We start from the raw sequence: 5,337 nt of genomic DNA, 5'->3' as shown, positions 1-5,337 counted from the left end.
ACCCGAGTACCCATCTAAAAAGCTATATGCCTCTTTGCCTGCCGCTCTTTCAAGCACATGTTCAGAATTTGGCAAGGGGTAATGATCCCTTTTGGTAGCTGCATTAACCTTTTTGAGATCAATGCACACTCTGAGTTTCCCATTCTTCTTTGGTACGATGACTATCGGAGAAACCCATTCTGAGTGCTCAATAGGGTATATGAATCCACATTTTACAAGCTTTTCAATTTCCTCTTGTACAATCTTTGCGTACTTAGGATTCATTGGGTAGGGACGTTGCTGGGACTGGTTTAGCAGTGCTAATCATTGGAATCGTGTGTTGCACCATCGCCGAGGGTGGAACACCCTTCATATCATGATATGTCCAAGCAAATATGTCCTTGAATTCTTTAAGAAGCTTCGTAAGTGCAGCTTCGTCCGCCTTGGTGAGGTCTTGAGCAATATAAACTGGTTTAGACTCCTCACCCGGATCTGCTAAGTCTATCTCCTTAACTACCGCCCCAGGGCCATCGTAGACACCGCTACTCCCATTGGTAGGCGTTCGTTGGGCTTTTGTGTAGACCACTTTACGTTCCCCTGTGGTAAATGATTTGAAATGCTCGGGTGCGGGGTGTAAGTCTACTGGTTCTTGTTGTGCCAGGCTTTTTTCTTTTAATTCCGCTTCCTTTTGTTGTTGAGCCAACTCTTGGTTTTGCCGCCTTCTTGCAGTACGACTTAGTTTCGGCTTCTCTTCGATTTCTAATTGGGCGACGTTCATGAGGTTGCAGAATACACCACATGACACTTTGGAGGTATTGTCCCCAATTATCCGCTAGCATCAATGGCTCCTACATAACTAAGCCATTCTGCAGTGGATCTTTCCTTGTTTATTGCAGTGCGTACATTAGATCGATAGCGTTGGCGCTTATGTTTCGTTTTCTTCTTACCAAGTTTTTGATTTTTGTTTCTATCAGATTCGGACTCACTTGGTCGATCTTCACTTTCGGATGAACTGCAGGAGGTCACTGTCCTAGGCCTTGAGCACCTTGCTTCCACCTTTGGGTGAATATTTGATTCATTTTCCCCAGTTTCTTCGCTATTTTCAGTGTCGGTGGAGTTTGCCACTTTCTCGCCATCAGGGGTCAAGTGCATAACACCTATCATGTTTATTGGCACTAACGGTGGCATATCTTGCCCCTCAGGTGTTACCCAACTTGTGCCTCTATTTCCCCATGTGATCCGACTCAGTCATACCCGGTAGGACATCCATATAAGGAGAATCTTTCCCATCATCAGTCTCTTTTTTGCATGTATAGCAATACCTTAATGGGGCGGAGTGAATAGTGGTATTCGATCGATTATCAATGATAACCTTGCTTCCTAAAGGATGTGCACGACCATTCTCAAGATTAACTCGAATGACAGAGTCCTGGAATTGTAGGTAGACATGGTTTTTCGACCAGTCATGCACCATTTGTGCTTCCCTCATGAAAGGACGTCCTAAGATCATTTGATATGACATAGGATGCTTGGAGAAATCCATTACAATGAAGGTATGTCTTACCTTGTACCCCAGAACCTTGATCTTAAGGTCCCTTAACATTCCAATAGGTTTAGCAATAGTTCCGTTTGCCATCTTAACCACTATGTTTGTGACTTCGAGGTGAGGTCTCCCCATCATGATTCCCAACAGTTTTTAGTCACAATGCTCATGCCAGCACCACCATCAAGGATTCCCTTTAGAGTTAATCCCTTGGTAGTAATGGGGAGGGTGGCATTAGATTCGTCACCTTCAAAGTACTGTCCCAACTTGTTCACAGGTATTTCAACGACCGAATCTTCATTTGGGTTGGGTTGTAGATCCCAATGTTCCTCTTCATCTTGAAGCGTGTCGGGTCTATCCATATTTGCAAATTGTGGTAGCCCCGCCTTTAGTTCTCCATTGAGAAATGCTCGAAGAGCTAAGAATAGCTCAGGATCTACGTATAATTTGGATATGATCGTGGTTCTGATTTCAGAAGACGTGAAATCCATTAGCTTGGACATATTCAATGGTACTTTTCGAGATATCGCCCCTTGACTAGGGACTGGTGAAGATGGAATCACTTCCTCTTCAATAGGGTCAGGCATTCCCTCACTAAACATTCTTTCCAGCAGGAAGGGTGTTTGCCCACTTCCTGATGTCCTATCCTCACTTTCCTCCCGAATGATACTAGGTATAGCTAACGGTTTATGGTTCCTGTGAGGCTGAACTTGCGTAGGAAACACTGTGTCTGGAATTTTGATTTTTCTCGGGTTTGGCTCCAGTTCTCTTTGTGTTTCTTCCACCAAACCCCTTAAGTGTTGCACTTGTTCAATCTCCTCAACTGGGTTTGGGTAAGTTCCAATCTTTTTCTTGAGGGTTTTTGGCCCACGTGGCTTGTCTTGGGGAGTCTCAGTCAGTTTGGGTGGTCGAGAGGGCATTAACTGACTTGGTTGTGGGGCCGAGGAAGTTTCCTTCTGTTTCCCCTTATTTATGTACTCGCTTGATTCTCCTTCATTGAGCTCCCGAGTAGGTATCTTGATCATTGATTGTAATACCCGAATTTGAGATCTATTTTTGTGAAGATCTGGGCTCCATTTAGCCTGTCCAAAAGCTCATCAATTCTTCAGATAGGATACTGTCAGTTGATTTAGACCTCTGTAGTCCACACAGAGTCTAAGCGTTCCATCTTTCTTTTTCTAAAAGAGAACTGGCGCACCCCAAGGTGAAACGCTGGGTCTTACAAACCCTTGTTCTAACAGCTATCTAAGCTGTTCCTTGAGTTCAATGGCTTCACGAACTGGCATTTTGTACGTGCGCAGGGCTACTGGCTAAGCTTCGGGGGTCAATTCTATCACATGATCTACTTCCCGAATTGGATACATTTGAGTTAGCTCTACTTGGAATAGATCATCAAATTCACTTAACCATTCTGGTTCTTTAGTCTTAAGCTTTGAGTCTACTGGGTTCATTTTGACAACATAAATTTGCTGCTTCTTCCTAAGTCCTTTAGTCTTAAGCTTTGAGTCTACTGGGTTCATTTTGACAACATAAATTTGCTGCTTCTTCTTAAGTCCTTTCATTAACCTGGAAGCTTTTACTAACTGAAGGTCTGGGGATCCGGAAACTCCAGTTCCTTGAACTTTGTTCCCGTGTGAAGGTCATGGAAGGAAATGGTTCCATTGTGACAATGTATGTCAGCTTGATTTTTGTGGAGCCAATCCATTCCAAGGATCCCATCAAAAACTCCCAGAGGTAAGACTTTAAACTGACAGTCGGTTACATTCCCATCTAGATTGAACTGGATAAGATCTGTCTCATGGTGAGTGAAAAGAGTCTTTCCACTGGCCAATTCAACTTGCATAGGTTTCCGTGATTTCTGTTCTAAGACTAGCTTACGCAAGCATCCAGGGAAAATGAATGAATGAGAACTACCTGAAGAATCAATCAAAAGCTTAAAAGGCTTACCCTGATACTCTGCTGGAGTATGGATGACGAAGAACTTCTGGTTAGGCCCTTGATTTTCAATTGCAGCATAGATCTGCCCTTTTTTCTCTTCTACTACATCTGAAATCGTGACTGCTCTGGCTGCTGCAGTCTGAGGTGGAACTCTTTCTCTTTGGTTGCCCCAGTTCTGGGAAGGAGTTTTGAGATTACTCTGGACAGAGGCAGATGGCTGAGCTGGAGTTCTTCTGGGGTTTCCTTGGCTTGGGCGAGACGGACCCTGATTAGACTGCTGGTATGAAGGGGTTGGTCTCTGAACTCGGGGTCCTTGAATTCCCTATCCCCTTGACATGGCAGGAGTCGGGCAGTCTTTTAACTGGTGACCAAAACCCTGGCATCCAAAACATCGGTTTTCAGTTCTGAGCTCATCCCTGTGATTTCTTGAAAGAGGTGGGGCTCCTGAGAAAGTATTCTGGGGGAAGGGTCTTCCTTCACTTCTGAATCTTCCTGCATCCTGATTCTGATTCGGGCCTTGCTGCCTCTTTGGGGGTGGAAAGTTTAAAGTAGTTCCCTGGGCTTGGAATCTTTTAAAGTTAGAGGGTGCAGGCTTTGGCGGGATGTTTACTACAAAGGCTTTAGCAAAATCCTTTGCCATTCTTACTGCTTCAGCCATGGACACTGGCTTGGAATTTTTGACCAGTGTGTCCAAGGGTTCGTTCATTCCCCGAATGAACCTAGCCATGAGTTGTTCTTCATCTAGAGGTGGTGAATATTTGAGTAGAAGAGCAAAGGCCTGGTGATATTCCTCGATAGTTTTGCTCTCCTGCTTTAGCTCTAAAAATTCGTTCATTTTGGTTTCCAAAAATCCAGGGGGGAAAAAATCTCTTTCTTAGATAGGTTTTTAGGTCGTTCCAGGACTGAGTATTTCTGTCCAGACGGTTGGTGTCACAGTGGTTCCTCCATGCTACCTTGGCTGTTTCCACTATTTCCAGCTGGGCAAGAGCCATTTTGCTCCGCTCATTGTAGCCTGTGACGTCAAAATACTCTTCCATGGCTTCCACCCATTTCTCCACAGCCTCGCCCAGGTTCTCCTCTTCTCCTTTGAAGGGTCTTGGGGCTGAGTCCTATGAAGAGCCTTGCGAACATCAAGGTTAAGCTCGTCATCTTCAGAGACAGGGTCTGGCTGACGGCCACGGTTTTCTCGTCTCATGATTCTACCAAAAATTTATATAGTATTAAATTTTTATTTTGATATTATCCACGAGATCCTAAGACTTAAGAGGTTCGGAAAACAATTTCTTAAACAAGACAATGATCTTATTGGAGATCTATGACATATGTCCGATAACAGATTTTTCTTTATCAGATCGTCCGTAAACAATTAGTTATACAACAGGAAATTTTTCTTCGAAAACAATAAAAGTTGCAATATGTACATAGAGCAGCTCGGACTCCAGAATCACTACCTCAGACGTAATCGTATAAAGAAGCGAAACTGTGAAGAAGTCATACCATGGTACACATGATTCATTACACAAAGAGGTGCTGTAATTCTATTCCTAGGGATAAAGCGGCTAAGAAGTCTAAAAAATCAGCATGAAGTTCTAAAGTTCCTGGGTGAATGATCAAAGAGCTGAACATGCTGAACAAGCCCTAGTCTTATGAGAATCATGGCCAAGGAAATATTTTGCCTGAGCCTCCAACGCTGATTGGTATTGACATTAATGCACCGTCCTCCATTGAACCACATATACCGACGTCGCTCAAGAGGATCAGGAAAGTAAAGACTCTCAAAATGGCGAGCGAGTCTCACTTTGCTCATTCGGGTCATAGCAGAGTTGATGAGGTGATCATACGCAAAAGCTATCATATCCTGACTCTGAGAGAGTCCA

The sequence above is a fragment of the Cibotium barometz genome, chromosome 43, assembly GCF_041138505.1.
Source record: "Cibotium barometz isolate CiBa-2024 chromosome 43, ASM4113850v1, whole genome shotgun sequence".
NCBI lineage: Eukaryota > Viridiplantae > Streptophyta > Polypodiopsida > Cyatheales > Cibotiaceae > Cibotium > Cibotium barometz.
Note: the sequence above shows the minus strand (reverse complement) of the source record.